Here is a 26,284-nt window from a genome sequence, read left to right as displayed (position 1 = left end):
TCCTGCATTCTTTTATATTCTCCTGCTTTCTCCAATATTCTCCTGCTTTCTCCTATATTGTCTTTCTTTTTTTCTACATTCCCCTGCATTCTTCTGCTTTTTCCTGCATTCTACTACATTCTCCGGCCTTCTCCTATATTCTCCTGGTTTCTCCTGCTTTCTCCTATATTCTCCTGCATCCATCTTAGTCTCCTGCATTCTCCTATATTTTCCTGGTTTCTCCAATATTCTCCTGCTTTCTCCTATATTCTCCTGCCTTCTCCCATATTCTCCTGGTTTCTCCTTCATTCTCCTGCTTTTTCCTATATTCTCCTGCATTCTTTTATATTATCCTGCTTTCTCCTATATTATCCTCCATTCTTTTATATAATCCTGCTTTCTCCAATATTCTCCTGCTTTCTCCTATATGCTCTTGCTTTCTCCTGCATTCTCCTACATTGATTTGATTTCATTTTATTTGACTGTAGGAAAGTACCGCCAGGACTACCCAACTAGCCGAAGGCTATTACAAAGGGTTAGCCCTGGGAACCGTATATTCAAAGTTCTATACAAACTTTCACAAAGTGCGCATGCGTCAAACACACACATAGCGGCGGACACAGAACACAAAGTAAAACTACATCGAAGAAACAAAATTAACAAAAACCAACACAAGACTGAAGCGTATATGGAAATGCACAATACTACGCTATATATAAATCGTTAACAATGTCAAGCCAAAACTTAGGTTTATATTACATACTAGGTTAGCAGATTATACAACATGTCATCTAATACTTGTGGTAGGTCAGTCAATTATTTACAGAGTATCTGTTGCCGAGTGATGTACATAGTTTGTTTTTGAAGGAGCTGACAGTGAGGGATGTGCGGATATTACTGGGAAGAGAGTTCCAGAGTGAGATCGCTCGACTAATGAATGTTCTCTGGGATCTGGAAGTTTTGCACGTTGGAGTAGTCAGGTGTTCACTGTTCCTTAGGGGATAGCGGGAGTTGGTATCAGGCGCACGTGTTTGGGGTAGCAAACTCTGGAGATGTGGAGGGCAGCGTCTACTCAAGAATCTGTAGAGAGTCACAGTTGGGTGGAACTTGCGTCGGTACTGGAGTGATGGTAGTGACAGTTCGGTGTAGAGACTTTTGTAGGAAGGATACGGTAGCCCGAAGTGTCCACTGATGATTCTGGTAGTCTGGTATTGGACAGATTCCACAGTTCTTTGGTCGCGTTTGGTAAGACCAGACCAGACAATGTCTGCATACTCGAGGTTTGGCCTTACGATTGTCATGTATAGTCTAAGGAGTAGGTCCTTTGGTATCTTCTTCCTCAGAGCACATAGCAAACCAGAAGATCGTCTAGCCTTTGTAGAGATGGTGTCGATATGGTTTGACCAGGAGATGGTATTTGTGAGAGTAACGCCGATGTGTTTATGGCTAGTGACAACTTGCAATACGGTTCCACCTAGGGTCACGGGAGGAATCGGTCGTGGAATGGAGCGTGTCGTGATGAACATAGCTTTACACTTGTCTATGTTGTCCTTCAAGTTTCCATTGAGACAGCCAGGTAGACACAGAGCTCAGGTCTCTGTTCAGTGATGCAACTACATGTTGGATAGAGTGATGGGAGGAGGACAGTGAAGTGTCGTCGGCGAATAAATTTGTTCGTTGGTCGTTGATATAGAGTATGAAAAGCGTTGGTCCGAGGACAGAACCCTGTGGTACGCCGGCTAAGGGGAGACTTCCAGTCTGATGCCACTCCCTGGATGACCACTCGTTGGCGTCTCTCGGACAGGTAGCTTGAAAACCAGTTGTGTATGGATCCACTGATTCCATACGCTCTTAGTTTGGATAGCAGTCCTGCGTGCCAGACCTTGTCAAATGCTTTTCGAAGGTCAAGGAACACGCATCCCACTATCTCTCCGCTATCCATGGCTTCAGTCCATTCCTCTATCATTTGAGCCAGCTGTAGCGTAGTGTTGTCAAGAGGTCTGAATCCGCTTTGGTGATCTGTCAGTATTGGATTGACATGTGCCGTTAGACGTTTGTTGACAAGGGTTTCTAGAACCTTTGATACAGTGCTAAGTAGGGATATAGGCCTGTAGTTGTTTGTTAGGTGTCGGTTTCCGGCTTTGTGGATGGGGGTAACGTTTACTTTTTTCCACCCCGAAGGAACTTGTCCAAGGAGGAGGGACTTGTTGTATAGCTGAGTTACAGGTCCTGATATAGGATCTGCAACTAGGCGTAGGAGCTTGGGAGTGATATTGTCGGGACCACACGACTTTCCGATTTTGAGGGCACATAGTTGTTGTTGTACCTCGTCAACTGACAGCTGAAGTGAGTCAAGAACTGTTCCAGGGATGGCGGTAGGTTGGAATGTTTGGGTTGGGTCGTCTCTGGCAGGAAGATCTGTCTGTTGTATGAAGAAATCGTTCAGGGCATTGGCCTTTTCATCTGGCGTTTCTAGTATAACTGACCCGACTTGAAGTGCTGGGATATCCGTTGTTGTCTTGCCCAGTGCAGATTTAGCATACGTAAAGAATCGCCTGGTGTTGCCACTCTCCACATCGTTGACAACATTCCCCTACCTTCTTCTACATTCTCCTGTTTTTCTGCTTTGTCATATATTATCCTTCATTCTTTTATATTCTCTTGTATTCTCCTATATTCTCCTGGTTTCTCCTATATTCTCCTGCATTTTGCTATATTCTTCCGCATTCTCACATATTGTCTTGGTTTCTCCTGTCCTGTTTTGCATTCTCCAATATTCTCCTGCTTTCTCCTATATACTCCTGCATTCTCCTATATTCTCCTGCTTTCCCCTATATACTCCTGCATTCTCCTATATTCTCCTGGATTCTCCTATATTCTCCTGCATATTCTCCTATATTCTCCTGGTTTATCCTTGTTTATCCTAGTTTCTCCTTCTTTCTCCTTTATTCTGCTTTATTCTCCTATATTCTCCTACATTCTCCTATATTCTCCTGGTTTCACCCTATATTCTCAAACTAGTTTTATCTTTACGTGTATCTTGATATGGTGCTTTGTATGTCACATTAGATACACGAAAGCTAGAGATGAAGCTGACCAATTTCTGTTTAAACAACCAAAAGTCTTATCTTCGTCGTATGTATTGCCAAATGTGCATAGATACACCGAAAAAAACACAACGCTCTTAAAAAACACTCATCGTATCTGAGCTCATTACAAAATATTAAATAATGTACACTGAGCCTGAATAGCCACAGAGGGGTATTGTTTTGACACAGTTTGTCAGATTCGGTAATTCCCCATTAACTTAGAAACCCTCTCTTTTTCGATCTAACAGTTGGATTCTATTTTTAGATTTTCAATGCTACAACTCTAGTGACAAAAAAAGGTGGTTGCCTTTGAAAGTTCAGTCTCTTGAGACTTTAGTCTAGTTCTCCTCAGATATCCCCTTTTTATATCCGCATATATAAATGAATCGTGTATCTAATGTTGCACTGAGCGTTCTGTGTCTTTGTCTGAGAGAAAAACAGACGATTCACTACAACGTGTAATACTTAAATATTTCATACTATATTAAACATTTGAATCAGGTACCTTTTTTGGTTTTACAGTGTCGTTCAACTCGAACTTGACCGATGTCTACCATAAGATTTCGACTTCAATTTGGTGAATTTCCTCTTCTCTTCATTTCTCCTTTTGTTTGTTGTCTTAACCCTATTCAAACACGAGGGGGCCTTTGAGGCCCACACCAACATTCGTGCCGTATAACTCCTGAACCGCCTGTGCTAGAGCCACCTAACTTAATGGCTTCTGCTAAAATCTTCTTGGCAACAATGTCATAATACTTAGGTAAGTTCATGATTTTTCGTGTTGCCATGGCAATGAGTTTCTGAAAGGCATATGTTCAGGTTTTCTTGCTAATCAATGTCATCTCTGTCGGTAATGCTCGAGATGACAAAAGTTAATTTCAATATATGTTATGATGGAGACCCAAATATAGGTCAATTTTTTTGTGGCACGGGTCGTCAGCTTGTTTGCGAACATAATTATACAGTCAAGTGTTCTTGTGTCCACCTAAGGTAAAGGCAAACTGGTACTTACAACTAAGGATATCTAAGATGTATAGTTGGGATTCTGTGCAATAATTGTCTAAACTTCTGTCACAGCAAATAGTTTGTCCATAATTGCCTGCTTAATATATTCATCAGATGTGAAGAAACGTTGTTTATCCGAGGTGGCCTTCACTCAATGACAGGGACAGCTCTTTTGTGCCATTGGAAACTGCGACCTGGGATGATTTATTAGCGTCTGGCTCCAAGCGTGTGATTAAAGCGACCTCGCTGTAGGCGGAACTCTCTCTTTTCTGGCAAGAACAAAAGCCATATGTCCTTTGTCGGCGTCATGGCGCCAGGTGTGTAATTAAAGAGATCTTATCAGACAAAGGACGACCTATTCTGCCGTGAGAAACAGCCACCTGTGCTGATTTGTCGGCGTGATGAAAGACATCTTGTCAGATGATGGACGTTCTTTTGTGCCACGGAGAATTGATTGGTAGATGTGCCCTCGACAACATGTTGCGCGTTTGTACTTAGCAAAACATAGGTACTTACTAATAGTATTTTGCGTATCTCTTTCTGTAGTTTACAGGTCATGCCACACGCGCTCTATAGGTGATCGGTGCTATCGTGAAATGTCAATGTGCACACACCTTTCCTCAAGGATAAATTATCATAATCACAGTATTATTCAGACAGTTGGTGTGACCCCATTTTAAACCTTTGGACACTTTGTCTTAAAATTTCATTCCTGTTTGAAACCTACTGATATCATCTTATGGAAGAATACGTTTTATTTCAATTTCTTGAGTAGATTTTTGAACATAAAGCAATGTGACTATGTCAGTCATTTTGTGAGCAGATAACTTAGGTATTCTTAATGCTTGAATAACGTGGCATACTTTTAGGACGGTCGGTTGCATAAACGCTAAAGGTCACCAACTGTCACTTTATAGTAGTCTTTCTGCACATTGTCACGTAACAAACTGTTGCGCTTGTTTCACAGTTTGGAATACCTTTTTTTGAGGTGAGTTGTTCTCCTACAATTCGATTAGAGTAAAACGCAAAATCACAAATATAGTCTGTACCGAGATACGTAGGTATCTTCAAAGTATCTAATAATGTGAGCGTATTAAGGCTGCGCTAAATGTAGCTAGATTTTTCCAGTGTTCTGCTTGTTCGATTTACAATGATAAAGTAAACCTGGGGACACTTGTACTCTGCTTTGTTGATTTTGAGATGATGAGTTACGTTTCAACAATCCATAACGGTACCGCTTCGTTCATTTACGATGTTGAGCTTATTCTGAACGATATATACAGACGAACAAATATAAGTAACAACAGGGGGGGGGGGTGTACTAAGTTAAACCAAATTACATTTGATCAGATTGGATGGAAACAACGGATTGTCAACGGTAGGCTACCATTGATTTTTCATTTTCACAGTTCTAAGAAGAGCATTCGAACATGACTGTAACATTTCTTTATTGTAAAAATCAGCGGGTTAAAACTAGTTTCATACAAATTTACCAGCAATGGTAAACAGGTTTGATAAGAGGTCATTTAAAGTAAATGTATCCAAATGAACGTAGTTTTCTTGCTTGGTCGATTTCCGATGACGGGCTAATCTGGAAATACTTGTACTATGACTGTTTCTTTTTTTTTATTTATTTAAGATGATGACTGTTACACGGTTTATAACGGTAACCGATTCACTTATTTACAATTTTGAGCTACGTTTTAAAGATTTATACCAATAAACACAATTGCGTAACAACAGTAGGGGCAGGGGGTCAATGATGTCCTAACCTAATCATATGTGATAAGATTGGATGGAAACACCGGATTGTTAATAAGCTACCATTCTTTTTTCATAGTCACAGTTCTAAGAAGGACATTATGAAATGGCTATAACATCTTTAGACTGTAAAAATCAGTGGGGTTAAACCTATCTGATCCAATTTGCAATGAAAGATAAACAGGTGAAATAAGAGGTGATAAGTTGCTAACTTAAAAAGCCTATAAAGTCAAAAGTATCACCGTCATTTCTTTGAAGTAGATTTTGTAAACATCGCTACACATTTCGACATATACTGTGGTGATCTAGTCTCCCTTTATAGTAATTATAATGCTTACTTGCTTACTCATAATAACAGTTATCATTATATATTTTCAATGTGTTGATCTACACAACTAAGAATGACACAATACGATAAAAAGTTTTAAAGCAGGTGCGTCTGCAGGGAAACTTGTATGTAGCTTTTTCTGGGAACACCTCCTATTTACTTGTTCAAATTGGTTATAGTCTTGATTACCGATAGAAAGATGATAAGAACGTTCTTCAAATAATACATAGGAAGTAATAACGATGTTATAATGATTAAATAATGAAATAAATAAAGATAGATATTGAACAAATGACGTGATTACTTGAAACGAGTGTGGCTTACGAGATTGATTCTAATGACACTTTTAGACATAAGAAAACACAAGGGGTGTAGTGTGTTTGTCTAAACTGTGATTCATCTTTTATTAACGGGTGACTGCAAAGGTTGTGCGAACAAGAGAAATATTGACTTACTTCTTTGTCGGGTATGATTGTTAGGTAAAAGTTAATCATGATTTACAAAATAAAGTCGGTGGTCTTTTAAAGTTAATATGTTACTACCCCGGTCCCTTAAAATTGTCTTTAGATGTTTATTGATGGTTTATTTGCTTAAAAAATTGTTCTTATTTTACACGATTTCTGATTTTCAAATTAAGCATTGAAGAAACTTCTGCCAGATCATTGATGTTAATCAATAATGGTAGAGGGCCCAAACGTTGTCCCTAGTGTAATAAATATTTAACATATCTAGAGCAGATTTGGTTCCATTCAGAGTCACCTATCATTTTCTGTTATTCAGGTAATTTAGAGCCATTTAGATGTAATGAATGACGGTTACAGCGTTAAAATATTGATAGTATGGTATTATTTATTAAAAAGTCTAAATAAGTCTCATTTCTATCTGATATTGTTTTTGACAATGGCTGTAGATACTCTGTCTACTAGTTGCAATATGCAGTGTGTGTGGGAACACGAAAACTCGAAAATGCCTAGCTGGATTGTACGTCACTAGAACTGCATTTGGAACTGCAGGAGCCGTCTTTGTTTGAAAATTTGAAGGGGAATAACTCAAGAAGGTATTGACAGATCGTAGATATATTTGTTGTGTAGATAGCTTGAGTGTTGATTGACATGATCGAATGCTAATTATGCTAGTTGGTAGCTACTTTTCATACCTAATGAGGTAACTTTATAAATAAGTTGGATTCCATTATAGGACTTTCAAACAAGTGACAATCGAAACAGAGAATAGATATCAATTATGCGAAATTGCGAATAAATACCTAATTCACAAAATCACTGGAAAATATTTCCTTCCAAGTCACCACAAGGGTTTTACATGATATTTGTAATTAGTTTAAATAAATTTGAATAAAAGAATATCTAGGTCGCAATGATTCTATTTTTTTCCAAAAAATTCAATATAAGTTTTGGAATTAATTTGAATCTAATTAGATGATTTAGAAACATTTTGAAAGAGACTGCACAAAAATATCTTTATTTAGAATAATTTGCAAATATCTATGTGATTCTTCTGAATTTCAAAATAAAGAGAAATATCGACAAGGCTTGGATTGGGGTGATTGCCCCCATAAAATTAGGTGCTAATCCAGCCATATTGTCTACCTCTGTGTATTTTTATATGTCACTGCTGGAAACTGTTAGGTCTTTTGTGCAAGCCATCTAGGCATGGTGCCCAAGCATGATGTGTGAATTGCTTTTTTACAGCCCATTGACACATTTATACAATGTTACAAATAATTGTAAAAAAATGGTAGAAAATAGTAGAATGCTGTAACCATTATTTAGAAACTATTAGAAATATCATATTATATTAATATTTTCAAAGTTTAACACAACCAGGCCAATAATTATAAAGTACAAATGACAGTCATAATATTTCCAAAGTCTGAAATCTCCTAGGAAAATAATAACAAAGAATTAAAAAAACAGTTGTAAATTATGACAATAACAACCCTTGCGATGACTCGGAATGGACTCTACTATAAAGCCATTATGGTAAATGATGGGGATACGGCATGAGGAAGTAGATGTTGACATTATCAAACATAGATGGCATTTACATCATTTATAAGGATATGCTACAATTGCCTTCAAAAAATCATGAAGATCCATCAAAGGTTTCTCGAGTTATGCTCGTGACATACATACAGACCCACCTAACAGCTGGAGTAACGGAAAACATAATCTTCTCGTCGAAGATAATGACAAATCTCCGATAGAAACTGTACATTTTGTGAGAATATCACAATTCAGACTTTTGTGTCAGCCAGTTTGTTCCAATAAAGATTGAATTGAATTGACTTGCGTGGTATTGCACACGTTGGAGTTCCCTAGAGGCTGCAACACTTATATTACTAAAGAGAATGGAGGCATATTCCAGCTTAGGCCGAACCAGATCGACTTGCACGGTAAATCATTGATGTCATTTATATATATCAGGAATAACAGAGGGCCCAGGATGCTTCCTTGTTGCACGCCCGCGTACGTGTACCCCCAAGACGTAACAATCATACGGCCTCCTACATTTATATAATCACCAAGAAGCGAGAGGGAGTCGAAAATACTAGAGTATACTAAATGTTTATATATACACATGGATATGTACATGGTTGGTAACATGTAACCTTTGCTAAAAAACCCAATGGGGCAAAACTGTACAATAAAGATCTCCATTCATTATAGAGCAACACTGATTATAACCACACGCTGCTGGCGTCAAGTGAGGTGGAGAGTTTATGAAACCTTTTGTACAGCTGGATTATCTGGAATCTCTTTTTCAAGAAAAGAAAAGAAAATACAATTTGATGCAACACCATGCATCATATAAATTATAAATTTAACTCATTAGTAAAATTAATGGTCAACAGGGATGCATAGGACATATGCCTATAAAATTTAATGCACTCATTAAGACCAATTCCAATACGTTTTAATGCTTTCTCTATTTCTGACAAAAAAATGTAAATTTTGGACACTTAACCACTTTGGACCAAATGACTTGAAAGTTCGTACCGAAAAACACATGTTCACAAAACCTCATTTACACCTTTTGCGTTCACTACGTACCTGAAATGATTTATTTTTGGATTTTGGGCAATTCATTCAAAAATGTATATTTTGGGCTCCTATGAAACCCACTGACCTGCCATTAGGTATGGCGATGCCAGCATAGTATACAATCCACTTTTATAACACGGCTAGATTGTATCAGTTAGGAGTCTTTGTCATATTGTAGCCAGACGGGCACATACAGGATGGGGCCGGTATTGGGCTGGTGGACAACAGTCATCTCTTAAAAAAACGGATAACACCCCGACTTGTGCCCCCAGCCTATAAATCATAGTAAAATGCTTCGTCTATACCCGTTTGACAGGTTTCACGCATCATTAATATTCAGGAATGTTGGTAGGTAGATATTGTTTGGGTGGATGAAAAGTACGAAAGCCTGTAGCGACACATCTGGGACACATCTCGGAGGCATTCGTGGAGACATCTCGGAGGCAGCGCGCGGTGGCGTTAATCCCACTTTCTCTGGTTTCTTAATAAAGTCAGTCTTTTTTAATGGTTTCAGAAAGTCTTTTTTACGGCGGCAAGGCTTGAGCAGTTATGTTTATGAACTTTCCCAAACTCCAGTTGAACTTTGCAATCTTTGTCTGATCCCCAGCGTGGTGAACAAAGAGGGCCGCCTGGGTCCCATCGTTCGAACCAGGAGTTCGAAACTGAATTACATCAAATTTGACCATTTTTATTAAGTCATTTTCTTGTAATGAATGAATGAAGACCTTTATTGTACATTCGTGCCCAAAAGGGCTAGATACAGGTCGTTTAACATAGACCTAACTAACACGTAAGTGACATACACAGTTAAATAAATACAGTACATAGCCAAACATAACGTTACGTGGTAAACGAAAGTGATAAGCAAAGCTAATCCAGTACAGTCAACTTCTTCTCGCTTCTTTGTACATGTGTAGATTTATGAACAGATAATGTTTCTTGTACAAGGGTTGTCTAGGCGCAACAAAATAAGAAATTATCCGTTGCGTTTAGATATTCAAAGTATGGGAATTTCTCATTTATATGTCTGAAAATAAAACCCTCCGTCTTTAGGTACTTGATTGTTATCACGTCAGTTATCATATTGTTTTTGTAGCCGATCCCACGCAGCTTCTCATGTATACCAAGAAAGGGGTTTTGTGAACAACCTGCTTAATAACACAGCAAGATTCCTGTATCAGTTAGGAAAACTAGTATTTGTCCAATTTCAGCACAGGCATGATGGGGCCGGTATTGGGTGTAAAGCTGTGGCTAGACTTTTCAATCTCCGGCTTGTGCCCCCAGCTAATGAATTACAGTAAAATGGCCTCGAGAATACCCGCTTTGACAGGGATCACGCATCATTAATATTCAGGAATGTTGTTAGGTAGATCGTGTTGGGGTTGATGCAAAGAGCTTTCCAGTACTACGTTAGACCACTCGGTTCGGTTATGGTAAGGTTGTTCCTTCGTTGGATAGTTTTTCCCACCCCATACTCCAATTAATGACGATATCCATCGTTTTTGCTGTAGTACCACCCTTTCCACCAACCCATTATGTTGATCGTAATTTTCCCCAATTCGCGATCGTTCCCTGTCTATCTATACATTAAAAACTGTAGTTGATACGGTCTATGCGTTACGGAATATTCAGAATGAGGACATGTGGAGACTAGGAGCTTTTTCTTCAGTGATAGGAATACTTATGTAGTAGTAGTTCACTGTTTTCTGCTGCTGCAGTAGTTGAAACATCCTGCAGCCGCAATCAGTTTTCCTTTAGTCCCTTCCACTTTGTCCGATTCGCTGCGAGCTTCCTTAGCTCCCGTAAGTTTGTTTCTGACCGCAACGGTCCTTGACCTCTTTCCTTTAGGTCTGCCCTCAGTAGGCTCAGTAAGTTTTTGCAGTGTCTTCCTTTTCTGTAACTATATCTGTTGCATCCTATCAGGGCAAAGTCTAAAGCCTGTTGTGCAGGTGTGTCAGTCGGCATTCTCAGAATGTGTCCGAACATAGACCACCTGGCGTCTTTCACTTTTGTTGACAGCGGGCTTGCGTTATGTGACTCAGGGAAAGTCGATTATTCTGCCCAGGTAAGTACAGTATTCATGATAAACAAAATAACGCCACATACCCAGGAGTCGAGGCAACAGTAAACTTAGATCAACCATTTCTACACTTACCTAGCCTGAATCGATTGTCTTATTTTTTTTTGGTTTATTGCGATACCGTTTTAGAATAGTCGTCTTAAAGGGTTAAACGCTAATACATACAAATACAGAAATATATACAGAGCAAGATTAAAAGAAAATGTATACATAATCATAATATATATATATATACAAATTGCTAGCTTAATTCACGAATAACTGGTGAATGACTGGTTAATAGAACTGTAGTTTTTTGTTTTGTTTCATGACTGACAAGTATTCCTTAAAAAAGTTAAAAGTACTGAGAGCAAACCTTTCTCTTACCGTGGGCACCTCATATCTGTATCCATATGTATAACAGGTGTGTCTATTGCACATTTCAACAACATTCTACAGGCTCTAATATTCTGCACCACTTGTAGCTTATGAATGTTCAAATCCGACATATCTTGATATTTGGTATGCGGGAAGGTCTTTCAGTTAAAAGTTAACTCATTTAAAAATGGGGCCAAAATAACGAGGCGCGGAATTACAGTCAGCGTTTTTTAGTTTGCTTTGTACTGATACAGACAAATAGAGAAAAATCCTGGACTCCACATGGGTTACATTATGACTTAAAAGTTAAGAAAGCGTCTGATAGGTCAAATGCAATCCAAGTATACGGTTTTCTTGATATTCTTTTGTTTATGCTGGCTGATGTTCTTGTATATCGAAACGTGTATAGAACAACAAGTATAAGTAAAATAGGAACATTTGGCTGATAGAGTCAATACCATGTCTTCAAGAGGATTTTCAGATAATAAGTTGGAACATGTAGGAACAAATGATGAATCTATGTTGCAACATTTTCGAAAGGAATACAAATTTATAACACTTTGGGTCTTGCGGTGACAGGTTATGTCAGACGAGTAGGGGTCCCCTCTACGCAGTACATCGATGACAGGCATGCGGGGCAGTTGGTAACACCAGGTCAGGATGTAGTGGCAGATGATGCCACTTGTTTTAGGAGGGCGGAGCAGGCCATCTTTTTGTTGGCTACAATGTTAGTCAGGTTGGGGATGTTCCCTCGCCCGCAGGGTGATCTCCATGCGCTTTAGAATGGGACCTGTGGGCATGAGAGATTAGGTGGTAATTGGTATAGAGTTTTCTAGTGGCTTTCTCCTATATTCCCTGCTTCTCCTGTATTCTCCTGCATTCTCCTATATTATCATGCTTTTTCCTACATTCTCCTGCATTCTACCGCTTTCGCCTGCATTCTCCTGCCTTCTCCTATATTCTCCTGCTTGCTGCTGCATTCTCCTGCTTTGTACTATATTCTCCTGCATTTTCCTATATTCTCCTGGTATCTCCTGGTTTCTCCTAGTTACTCCAATATTCTTCTGGTTTCTCCTCTATTCTCCTGGTTTATTCTATATTCTACTGGTTTCTACAATATTCTCCTGGTTTATCCTATATTATCCTGCTTTGTACTATATTCTCCTGGTTTCTCCTATATTCTCCTGCATACTCCAAGATTCTCCTCCATTCTCCTATATTCTCCTGCATTCTCCTATATTCTCCTGGTTTCTCCTGGTTTCTCCTGCTTTCGCAAGTGTTGGTCCAGACCACAGAATTGTAGTTGCCAGGGTAAGACTGAGTCTGCGTGAGAAGAAAACGGAGCCAAGGAAAGGGCAATATGACTGGAACCTGTTCAAGAACAGCAGAGTCTTACAAGAACAGTACACGGTCGATGTACATAATAGGTTTTAACCGCTACAGGAACTTCAGGAATCTGCTACAGGCAGGTATGAGAGGTTCATCAAAACAAACACAGGAGGCTGCAGAGAAGGTGGTCCCACTAAAGAAGATGATAAGAAAGACAAGGCATTCAGAGGACCCGAGGGTGGCAAAGGCTAGACACGAGCTGAATAACACATATGATCAATACAAGGAGAACACAACCGAAGTGAACAGACAAGAGTATAGCCAGGCCAAAAAGAAGTTAAAAGCAGCCTATATTACTGTGGAAGAGGAAGAACTCAGCAGCAAGATCGGAGAAGTGGAGAAGGCCCATCTGAACTGCAAGCATTGACAGAGCTGGAAACTCATTAACGACATCACTGATAGAAAGACAACTAGGAAGGGACAGCTGGAAGGAAGTACACAGGAAGAAAGGATGGAGAACTGGTACAACCACTTCAAAAATCTCCTTGGAGATCCCCCTAGCATCACCGATGAAGACGAGGAAATTCCTACTGTATTCGAGGAGCTTGACATCAAGGAGGGCCCGTTCGAACAAGAGGAATATGAAGAGGCTAATAAAACTCTGGTTGAAGGAAAGGCTAGGGCAGGGGTGCCAAAGCATACATACGAATTTTACGGAATACATACGAATTTTACGGAATACATACAAATTTTACGGGATGCATACGAATTTTACGGAATACATACGAATTTTACGGAATACATACGATCCATTTTTAGAAACATACGATCCTTACGGAATACATACGATCCATTAAGTAGATACATACGATCCGTACGGAATACATACGATCCATTACGTGGAATACATACGATCCTTACAAAGTGCATACAATGTTGAACATGTCTTTTGATAATCCTCGGAATACACTAAAACTCATGCGGATTTCGGGTTTGCAAATGAAGCGTCTTCATTTACTTCTTCTGTCACTTTCGTAAAATCTATACTTTCAATACTGTATGTAGGTCCCACTTTCTATGTTTGGCTTGCGCAGCTACCCCAAGGCTAGTACAACATTGTTGATAACATTTCCATGAATCTTGCGTACGTAGCTACTGCGATACATACTGGTAAACAGTGCTCTTGACGGGCGACAGACTTTTTGTCTGTAGTAGTGAACGAAACACTAGCACCGTACCATTGTATGTGATGCAAATAGCATTGCTACGATAAAATATGATTACAGTGAGCTCAATTCAGGGGAAAACAAAATACAGATTTGAATCAGGTAGCTTTTTTTTGTTTTTACAGTGTCGTTCAATTCGAACTTGACCGATGTCTGCCATGAGATTTCGACTTCAATTTGGTACATTTTCTTCATTTCTCCTTTTGTATGTTGTCTTAACCCTATTAAAACCGGAGGGGTCTTTGAGGCCCGCACCAACTTTCGTGTCGTTTAACTCCTGAACTGCCTGTGCTAGAGCCGCCTAACTTAATGGCTTCTGCTAAAATCTTCTTGGCAACAATGTCATAATACTTACGTAAGTTCATGATTTTTCGTGTTGCCATGGCAATGAGTTTCTGAAAGGCATATGTTCAGGTTTTCTGGCTAATCATTGTCATCTCTGTCGGTAATGCTCGAGATGACACAGGATAATTTCAATATATGTCATGATGGAGACCCATATGTAGGTCATTTTTTTGTGGAATTTGTCGTCAGCTTGTTTGCGAACATAATTTGACAATCAAGTGTTCTTGTGTCCACCTAAGGTAAAAACAAACTGGTACTTACAACTAAGGATATCTAAGATGTATAGTTGGGATTCTGTGCAATAATTGACTAAACCTTTGTCAGCAAGGAGTTTGTCTATAATTGCCTGCTTAACGTATCCATTAGATGTGAAGAAACGTTGTTTATCCGAGCTGGCCTTCATTTAATGACAGGGACAGGGATATTTTGTGTCATTGGAAACTGCGACCTGGGATGATTTATTAGCGTCTGGCTCCAAGCGTGTGATTAAAGCGACCTCGCCGTAGGCGGAACTCTCTGTTTTCTGGCAAGAACAAAAGCCATATGTCCTTCGTCGGCGTCATGGCGCCAGGTGTATAATTAAAGAGATCTTAGCAGACAAAGGACGACCTATTCTGCCGTGAGAAACAGCCACCTGTGCTGATTTGTCGGCGTGATTAAAGATATCTTATCAGATGATGGACGTTCTTTTGTGCCACGGAGAACTGATTGGTAGATGTTCCCTCCATAACATGTTGCGCGTTTGTACTTGGCAAAACATAGGTAGTAATGGAAATAGTATTTTGCGTATCTCTTTCTGTAGTTTACAGCTCATGCCACACGCGCTCTGTAGGTGATCGGTGCTATCGCGAAATGTCAATGTGCACACACCTTTCCTCAAGGATAAATTATCATAATCACAGTATTATTCAGACAGTTGGTGTGACCCCATTTTAAACCTTTGGACACTTTGTCTTAAAATTTCAAGCCCATTTGAAACCTACTGATGTCATCTTATGGAAGAATACGTTTAATTTCCTTTTCTCGACTAGGTTTTTGAACACAAAGCAATGTGACTATGTCAGCCATTTTGTGAGAAGTTAACTTAGGTATTCTTAATGCTTGAATAACGTGGCATACTTTTAGGACGGTCGGTTGCATAAACGCTAAAGGTCACCATCTGTCACTTTTCAGTAGTCTTTCTGCACATCGTCACGTAACAAACTGTTGCGCTTGTTTCACAGTTTGGAATACCTTTTTTTTGAGGTGAGTTGTTATCCTACAATTTGATTAGAGCAAATCGCAAAATCACAAATATAGTCTTCACCGAGATACGTAGGTATCTTCAAAGTTTCGAATAGTGTGAGCGAAAAAGGGCATGCGCTAAATGTACCTAGATTTTTCAAGTGTTCTGCTTGTTCAATTTACAATGTTGAACTAAATCTGGGGACACTTGTACTCTGCTTTGTTGTTTTTGAGATGATGAGTTACGCTTCAACAATCCATAACGGTACCGCTTCGTTCATTAACGATGTTGAGCTAATTCTGTACGATATATACAGATGAACACAAATAAGTAACAACAGGGGGGTTTAAGATGTACTAACCAAGTTACATTTAATTCAGATTCGCTGGAAACACCGGATTGTCAACGGAAAGCTACCATTGATGTTTCATAGTCACAGTTCTAAGAAGAGCATTCGAACATGACTCGACTGTAACATTTCTTTATGGTAGATATCAGCGGGTTAAAATTAGTTTCATACAAGTTTTCAAGCAAGGGTTAACAGGTTAGATAAGAGGTCATTTAAAGTAAATGTATCCAAATGAACGTAGATTTTTATCAGTCTTGCTTGGTCGATTTCCGATGAGGAACGTATCTGGAAATACTTGTACTCTGACTGCTTTTTCATTTATTATGATGAGTTACGGTTGAACGGTTTACAACGTTAGCCAATTAGCTCATTTACAATTTTGAACTACGTTTGAAAGATTTATACCAATAAACACAATTGCGTAACAACAGTAGGGGTACGGGGTCAATGATGTCCTGACCTAATCATATTTGATCAGATTGGATGGAAACACTGGATTATTAACGGTAAGCTACCGTTCATTTTTTCATAGTCACAGTTCTCAGAAGGACATTATAAAATGGCTATAAAATATATAGATAGTCAAGTAAGTCATAGGAAATTGGCTATAGTCAAGTAATTCATAGGAAGTAATAACGATGTATTAAGGATGATCAAATAATGAAATAAATAAAGATAAATACTGAACAAATGACGCAATTACTTGAAACAAGTTTAGCTTACGAGATTGGTTTCAATGACACTTTTAGACATAAGAAAATAGAAGGGGTGTAGTTCTACAGACTTTTTAAGATTGTGACTCTATTTTAATTAACGGAAGACTGCAAAGGTTGTGCGAAAAAGAGAAATATGGAGTAACCTCTTTGTCGGGTATAATGATTGGGTAGAAGTTAATAATAATTTACAAAATAAAGTCGGGTGGTCTTTTCAAGTTAACATGTTACTACTCCACTCCCTAAAATTTGCCTTAAGATATTCATTGATGGTTTATTTGCTTAAAAGTATGCTCCTATTTTACACGATTTCTGATTAGCAAATTAAGCATTGAAGAAACTTCTGCCAGATCAATCGATGTTAATCAATAATGGTAGAGGGCCCAAACGTTGTCCCTGGTGTAATAAACATTTAACATATCTAGAGCAGATTTGGTTCCATTCAGAGTCACACTTGTTTTTCTGTTATTCGGGTAATTTAAAGCCAGTTAGATGCATTGACGGTGACAGCGTTGAAATATTGATGGTATGGTATTATTTTCTACATCAAAAGGTCTAAATAAGTCTAATTCCTATCTGATATTGTTTTTTGACAATGGCTGTGGATACTCTGTCTACTAGTTGCCGTAAGGTGAGAGAAGTTCGTACACCCTTGTGCAAACATTGATACCTTCGCCGAGAAGGTTATGTTTTTTTCAGCGTTCGTGTGTGTTGTGTGTGTTGTGTGTGTGTGTGTTTACGTGTGTGTTTACGTGTGTGTGTGTGTATGTACGTGTGTTTGTGTGTGTTTGCGTGTGTATGTGTTTACGTGTGTGTGTGAACACGAAAACTCGAGAATGTCTTGCTGGATTGTAAGTCATTGGAACTGCATTTGGAACTGCTGGAGCCGATTTTGTTTGAAATTTTGAAAGGGAATAAGAAGATATTGACAGATCGTTATGATATTTGGTGTGTAGATAGCTTGAGTGGTGATTGACAAGATCATATGCTAATTATGCTTATCGCTAGCTACTTTTCATACTGGAATCTGGGAAACGTACATTTACATACAGGGGGCAGAGAACTGGAATACACTACCGGTATATGTTAAAAATGCTTCATCCATACAATCATTCAAAACACTGTGCAAAAGAATTGTGTGACCCCTGACCTCCAATCCTTACGACCTGTCACGATATGGACTATGAGTTTGGATATGATTTTGTAATGACGCACAAATATGTTATGTAAATATCAGTGTATATATGTGTATCTAGGGCCTCCCTGAAAATCAGTGCCAAGCCACTGAGGGAGCTACCCTAGTAAAAGAATACAGAAATAAAAGAATACAGAAACAAATAAAATAAAATACCTGATGGGGTAAGTTTATAGATTAGCTGGATTCAATTATAGGACTTTGAAACACGTGACATATTTAACAGAGAGGAGAGTAATATCGATAGATATCAATTATGCGAAATTGCGAATGAATACCTTAATTACATAAAGCAATTATGGTAAATGATGGGGATATAATTTTTGCAGCATTTGGAAGTAGATGTAGACATTATCAAACATAGATGACATTTACATCATTTATAAGGGTATGCTACAATTACCTTCTTTGCTAAGCTTAGACTTTCATACTTATATATTTGGGTAGAGAAGATGATCAACTGACTTAATCCATGCAAATGAGGTTCTAATTTGCATAATATATTGACAGCGTTTATGATATGCCACTGGAAAAGGCAATACATCAGTCGGCGAAGGTATGGGGCCGTGGAACTCTGGTTGTCCTTTGTATAGAAAATAATAAGTGTTACAATATTTATTCATTCAAGCCGGCAAAAATAAATTTGAATTCTATTGAAGAAAAATACTTAACACCTCATGGCCAACTGACTTTTTAAAACTTTTCTTTTAGAACATATAGTTCAAGCAAGCATATTTTATACTGTTACGTAAAGCTGCTAAACAGTGCCAATTGGTCTGTTCAGCTTCTTCATTCTAGGAAGTTTTAAATATTCAAATAGAGAACTGACACTGTTTAACAGTTTAAGAGCAATTTTAGAAATATACATTTTTATATAAAAGTTTTCTGACATATAACCATGTAAAAAAGAGAACAAAATGTATTTTCAAACATAGCTGAAATTGGTTACATACACTTTGTATCTTGAGTGTTTTTTTTAGATGTGTTTTAGGGGTTTCTTCTTTCGGGCTTAATTTCAGCATTGTCGCGATGCATTTTTCTTGGACGTCCAGGAAGGGATGATTAAAAGTTGTAAAAATCCACATCGTAAACCGTAATTGTTGAACAGTTCAGACTTTTTTTAGTTATCGACAAAATATGCATTGTGAACCGAAAGTTTGTAAAGGAATTTTTGTTTGAATATATATTTAAAATATTTAAAAGTGGAATTAGATATTTTTGAACATTTTAATTACTTAACTAAAGGTCATGATAAACGCGTCGTTGTTCAAGTTATTCGATGGAGCACTTTCATAGAAACCCTTTTTAAAAATGTTTTACATTTTTTGTGCTCTACTGATGTTCTAAAACTACAAACTTGTTTAAAGGAAATGAATTAAAAAGAAGGAACATTCTAACGTAATAACTTTGTCAAACTTGTCAAATTTCCCTTTCGTTAATTGCTAGAAAATATAGAAAAAAGAAAAAAAACACACTCACCATGACTTAGAAGAGTTGATAATGCCAGTAGTTTCGTCATGCATGTATGTTATCACTTTGTCCCGACATCAAAGTTGGGACGGCCGCGGGCCTCACAGCGCACCTAGGGTAATTTGTAAATTGAAGTGTTCAGCTTCATTTCCGAAAATAGATTCATCAGGTTGGTAGAATATAGGATATAGGAGATTCTTCTCACACAACCATATGATCTCACCTGCTAACGTTTCGGTGTCTGTCAGACGTCTTCTTCAGAGCTTCTGAACTACATCGGCTACTTATAGCGGTGAGAAGCAGTACTCCAGTCAGAAGCTCTGAAGAAGGTGTCTGGCAGACATCGAAAAGTCAGCAGTTGAGATCACATGGTTGTGTAAAAAGAATCTCCTATATCCTGTTCAGCTTCATCATTTAAAAAATGGCAAAGCAACCTACGACAGGTACACTAAAGCTAACAACATCGACCCATCAGCCGAAGAAAACATCGAGCTCGGAGAAAATCTACTAGATCACTTAGTGTAGCAAGAAAAGGAACGTTGGCGAGAAACCATTGATGGTTTGGATATGACACACAATGGTAAAAAGGCTTGGAAGACAATCAAAAACTGAATTCTGACCAGGAGCCAGATCAACGCACTGCTGCAGTGACCCAGAAACAAGTGGCAAAACAGTTGCTAGACAACGGAAACCACCACAACAAGGAACATGGCTACATCAAAAGGATGAAAGAAGTAATAAGACGCGTCCTTTAAGAAAGCGATGAAATCTTTTCCCCTTTCTCCCGCGACTATCCTGAAACACCTAAAAACCAACAAAGCATCAGGACTTGATGGTATTAGTGCAGAGATGATCAGACACTTCGGTGACAAGGCCTTAGACTGGTTACAATAGATTTTCAACAACTGCACCGAGGCTACTCATGTCTCCAAGATGTGGCCACGTGCAACGGTGGTAGCTCTACTGAAACCCAACAAGGACTCTGAGTCACCTAAAAGGTACCAACCAATATCACTCATCTGCATACTCGTTAAGTTGTATGAGCGATAATTGTCCACATCCAGCCCACTACTGAGGATCAACTAACCAGTGATAAGTCTGAACTCAGAAAAGGGCGGTCGTGCTCCGGACAAGTACTAAACCTCACACAGTTCATCGAAGATGGCCTAGAGACCAGTCTTTGGGTACTTTGCCTGTTGCTAGAACTATGTGATAAATATTTAGGGGATACATTCTGTGGATGCTGAGCCCCCTGCCTTGATTTGTTCTGCTGTTATGTTGTCAATCCCTGGAACTTTCGTTGTCTTTAGTTTCCCAATGACCTCTTCCACTTCCACTCTGCTGAAAGGGTTCGTCGTTGATTGTATCAAGTCTGTATCCGCTGGCATTATTACTGGAGGGTTTGCAGGGATAGGTCTGTTTAAGACTGAAGAAAAATTTTCAGCCCACCTCTTTTTGTGGCTATGTTAGTCTGTCAGTAGGTTTCCATCTTTATCCTTCACTGGTTGCAGCTGTTTCTTGTACATGAAAGAGTCTTAATTTTCTCGTATACAACCCAAGTGTTACCAGCCTTAGCTGCCTTTTTGCGTCGACAGCTCGTCATGCCAGTTCTGCCTGTCTCTTTTAGCAAGGTTTCTCATTTTCTTTGCTTGTGCTAAATATCTCTAATGATTAGCACGCATGTTCCGGTTGCAAGCTGCTTCCTTGAGAGTCTTTTTCTCTTCTCTGGCCTCCCACGCCTCTGTATTCAATGTTTATTTGGTTTCTTGAGTTTTTCTAATTTTTGTTGTTGTTGAAAATTTGTTTACTGCATCCCTATACAGGCAGTACGCTTCCTCTATTTCGGTATCCGGTGTTACACCCGCCATGTAGTTTGTCAGTTCTTCCTGGTATGCCTTATTTGTTGCATTATCACACTTTAACTTGTCGAAGTTGTACAGTATGTTTTCCATCTGTTGTTTGAATCTAACAATAACTGTCAATATCTGCACCTCTGTAAACCCGACAGTTGCTGATACTTTGCCTCTGTCCAGCTGCTATGCAAATGTCGTCAATTTGATGAGTTTTCTTCCTATCAGGGGACATGTTCTTATGTGAATGTCAAGGTTTCTAAACCAGGTACTCGTTATGCCAAGTTGATAAGTGCTGCACAGACCGATGAGCCTTTCACCATTGTCATTCTGGGTACCGACCACCTCTGTCCTCATCACAGGTAGATGAGAAGCCTGTATGGTTGGCCCCCACCTGGGCAGTATAGTCTCCGAGCAGCAGTACAGTGTCATGGCCGGGGACACGTTCTAGTAAACTCTACAGTTGGTTGTAAAACATGTCTTTTTCAGAGTCCTCAGTGTCTTCTGTAGGTTCATAGACAATGGGTATTGAGGCATTTTCATGTACTGATCTAAAGCGGGCTCTAATAATTCTGGCATAAAGAGGTTCCCATTCATCAAGAGATGCAGTTGCTTGCTTGGACAGACACTGCACGAAATGGCCTCGTATCCCGGCGTATACGTACAGGGATTTCTCCGGAAATATTCCATATCCCGGTGCGGATTTAGCGTATCCGTTAATTATATCGGAAACGCTAAATCCGCACCGGGATATGGAATATTTCCGGAGGAATCCCTGTACGTATACGCCGGGATACGAGGCCATTTCGTGCAGTGAGAAGTAAGCCCACACCCTGTCTATGTATGCCATCATCTCTTCCCGAAAGTAGTAGTGTTTTTCCTCCCTCTATCCTTCTCTTGTCATTCACCAGAAGATGTGTCTCGCTTACGCTTTTCCACTTTTGCTGTATGGTGCCATGTTCGGACCTTCCATGTTGCGACTCTCATCTGCGATTTCGCCGACGGAATACTTACTATTTCCTCTGTGTACCAGTCATGGCTATGTGGCTAAGTCCGGGGTATGCTGTATGCCAGCTGCTAGTCCTTCGCCGCAAGCTTGGAAATCAGGACAGTTGGACCAACTCCGCCCTCTCAGCACTTTCACAATGACGATTCAGTCACTTTGAAATTCACACAAAAACACGGGTTGGGATTGACTAGAAAACCCAACGCCGCTAGTGATTTGTAGGCCTTGGATCACGCATGAGAAGAAAGGGATAAAATGAAAAAAACATTGTCGAACTCAAAATAAACAAGAGTTCCGCGACCTCATATCTCCATGAACGATTCTATTTATGCAAATGACTTACACATTTACATAACATCTGCTTAATCATAAACACCTTTATCTTACTTACACATGTTGCAGTATTAACACTCCTATAATTTTCCAATTTGATGAATTAATTATGCAAATAAGGAATTTATTTGCATGATTGGTATCTGTTGATGCTCCACTTTTCATAAACTACATGTTACATCTATTTGAGTCTTATAATGGAAAACACTTCAAATATAGATTTTCCTCATTAGCTATGCAAACAAAGTCCCAATAAGCATAATCTGCACTTCATTGTGTATATCTCTGTCTAAGCTACCTGCATACTAAATATCATGCAAATCCGTTGTTCCTTTGTTCAGTTATTTTCCTTAGAAGATTTTCACGATAACGCCCATGCAGTTCCAGAGCAAGCTGCTAGGAGGCCTAACCCTACACCACTTATTTATTACATCACAAACTATCTGCCACCTAAAAATCAAGACCACAGCACGTCCAGGTCAAAATATACAAAAATTGAAGTTCTGCTGCAGTACCAAGGTCACATTACAGGGGGCCAAAAATCGACCTTAAGAGCAGCTGTCTGTAAAAACCAAGCATAAGGTGGCCAAGTTCAAAAAATGAAATTTTCTTAGATTTTGTGTGGTGGTAGGGTCTTGGCCCAAACCTACAAAAATGGGAAAGTTTTTGGTCGGAGGTTACCAGTTGCCATGGTAACGGCCATTTTTCAAAATGGCGGATTTTCGCCTTGTGAAGGCCTCTCTCTCGCTCAAAATGGACCATCTTTGGCCTACTGTAACTCGCACAAATTAATAGAAATATTACTGCCTCTAACATATTATATTATCCATATCTTAACAAGAAAAACCATGTTAAGTGTTGCTCGAAATGTTTTTGCAGTGAGATGAAACAAACGTTTAAAGATGACCTGTTTTTGTGAAATTTCAAAATTGACAAAACGCCAATTTTTTTGACGTTTTTAGCAAGCAATACCTCCTTAAAGGGCAGTTCAAATTTGTTGATTTTTGGCACAGCTCTAGTTTAGACCTTTATGAATATCATATTAAAAAATAAGTCTGGGTTCTCAATGGGGCGGGCCACAGTGACCCGGAGACTAAGCCATTGTTTCCATTGTAGCAGAATTTCAACTACAGAATTGAAGGTGAAATAAACATGTGCAACTTGGTGATTGAGATAAGAATGACTTTTCTTGACCTTTTTATGGTGCAAGAAACCTGCCTGGCACTTAGAAAAGTATTTTGTAACAGTTGACTGTTGGTTGCCATGGCAACGGTCATCTTTGTTGTTAATGATGGATTTTCACATGGTTGTATTAGGACCTGCTGATTGCACTAGAGATATGGACATAGCTTTTATATTTCCATATAGCATGGTTTTCAGCGTTTCATAGACCAAAAGTTCAAGATCAAGCATTAAGATTAAGAGGGTGTACTAGGGGGTTATCAGAACCAATGAAATCAGAATTTTCATCTTGCTAAATTTTAGTCATTTTTAAGGGGCTTTTTCTTCCATCATGGGCAAAGTTGATGAATGCATGGCACATAGAAAAGTATTATGTAACAGTTGACTGCTGGTTGCCATGGCAACGGCCATCTTTGTTCTTAATGGTGGATGTTCACATTGTTGTAGGAGGAAAACATCCATAGCTTTGTTACATATGTAAAGAAAATGAATTTTGACGTTTTTTCATGTAACAAAGAATCCTACCTATTACTTAGGAAAGTAGGTTTCTTCATTGTAACAGTCTTTCAAAGGTTCCAAATTGGTTCAAAATTTGTTCTTACTCAGGATTGGCAAGTTGGAAATTGAGATGATAATATGATTTTTTCTTATCCTTTATGCTGCAAGGAACATACCTGGCACTTGTATTTTTTGTAACAGTTGATTGCTGGTTGCCATGGCAACGGCCATTCTTTTATTTTCTATCTTTACTGGTTTTCCAAAATGAATTACCAATACAACTACTAACAGAATATGGACATACATGGGTCACAACAAAAGCCAAATAAAAACTGGGACAATGTGTATATGTGCAGCACACAATGCATACACTTACAGAAAATCATAGCTTCCCTTAATACCCTTATAAATATTAATTCTAATTTGCCTCCAAACAATATTTTTTAAGTATATGATTACATATCATTATTTCCTTACATCTATATTATTATATAATAATGTGAAACGGCCATACTTAATGACGGATATTCACAAGGTAAATGTCATAGTTATGCGCACAGTAAAGTATTTGACCTTCTTCAACACCCACTGACAAAAAAGGGAGTAGTAGGACGCTATGCATCTGATATGATACATCCAGATGCGGAGACAGTTGCTTTTAAGATTGTTTATACAATTTGAAAATTATAATGGGTAGACCATCATAAAATTGAAGACGAAGTAGTACTTTTAACCAATAGCTCACTAAAACAAAGTTAATGAACTGGGCTTAAGAGGGGCGTTGTATTTTTGTCAGGGACTATACTTTGATTTGACTATTTATGCTAATAAAGTTAAGATTTCTTTCAATAAAATTATTCTATATATACTGCATACTTTTTTTATGCATTCTGTCACAATGAATTCGAGGGACACGGCCTGGCGAAACAAAAAAACTGTATATCAGATATCCGAGTACCTCAGTGATTAGTGCCTTCAGAATTTTTTACATGTATCGTATCAACAATATACATTTTTTTCACTATTTTAGAAACTAAAAGCCACTGATTTAAGAAAAGCCTAAAATTCTATTTCAGCTATAGGTTGACCTACAGTTACAAGTTGTAGGTCAAAATTAGGACAGATACCTGAGAAAGTATTCATCTACGGAGAATTCGGGAAAACTATCCAAAGATTAAACTAAAATGTGTCTACAATATTCTCCAGTACAGTGGATGTACGTAGGAGGTCAATCTTAATATAGGTAACAGAAGTGTTCCGCAATGCACCTTCTGCGCCCTCTATACCCCTGGTATGTGGAGTCCTGATAACCCCAATGCATGCGGACCCTTTGTCTTTATGTACCACATAGTGAATACACAAAATGATTGAGTAAGTAACTTACTGATTGATGTCTTAGAGAACAAATATCAAGAATGTGTAAAACAGCTTTATTCCATACCAAGTTTCCCTATAAACCCCATGTAGTGCCCTAAGTAACATTTTTAATTGTTGTAAGCATTTCATGGCATCTATCCGTGGTTTTCACACAGCGACACAAAGATGGCCATAGCTCACACCGTAGTGAGACGTGATTACCTCACTTATTTCGTATCAGTCCCAAAACACGAAAAATACACATAAATACCCTTAAGTCACGGCTCCTGTTATACGTGTCTCAATAAAACAATGTTAGTTGTTGACTCAATGTTTCTCTGGTAAAACCATTTATCAACATTGCCAATGATGGAAGCCCCTTAAAAATGACTAAAATTTAGCAAGATGAAAATTCTGATTTCATTGGTTCTGATAACCCCCTAGTACACCCTCTTAATCTTAATGCTTGATCTTGAACTTTTGGTCTATGAAACGTTAAAAGCCATGCTATATGGAAATATAAAAGTTATGTCCATATCTCTAGTG

The 26,284-nt window shown here is 38.6% G+C and overlaps 1 protein-coding gene and 1 long non-coding RNA gene across 2 annotated transcripts in view; one reads left to right on the top strand and one right to left on the bottom strand.

Annotated features, from left to right (window-relative positions):
- Window positions 1-4,566: 4,566 nt before the first annotated feature.
- LOC136435798 (uncharacterized) overlaps window positions 4,567-26,284 on the top strand; it is a 108,946-nt gene continuing 87,228 nt past the window's right edge. Inside the window, exons 1-3 of the transcript XR_010755920.1 lie at window positions 4,567-4,581; window positions 5,041-5,061; window positions 10,591-10,605. The gene's annotated coding sequence lies outside the window, so the exon portion shown is untranslated. The remainder of the gene's footprint in view (window positions 4,582-5,040; window positions 5,062-10,590; window positions 10,606-26,284) is intronic.
- On the bottom strand, window positions 9,659-19,794 carry LOC136435804 (uncharacterized). Its single transcript, XR_010755929.1, has 3 exons — window positions 19,737-19,794; window positions 19,523-19,625; window positions 9,659-12,451 (listed from the first exon to the last, which is right to left on the bottom strand). It is a non-coding gene; the product is annotated as an uncharacterized lncRNA (long non-coding RNA).

This window comes from Branchiostoma lanceolatum, chromosome 5 (assembly GCF_035083965.1).
Source record: "Branchiostoma lanceolatum isolate klBraLanc5 chromosome 5, klBraLanc5.hap2, whole genome shotgun sequence".
NCBI lineage: Eukaryota > Metazoa > Chordata > Leptocardii > Amphioxiformes > Branchiostomatidae > Branchiostoma > Branchiostoma lanceolatum.
Note: the sequence above shows the minus strand (reverse complement) of the source record. Positions and strands in the feature narration are given on the sequence as shown.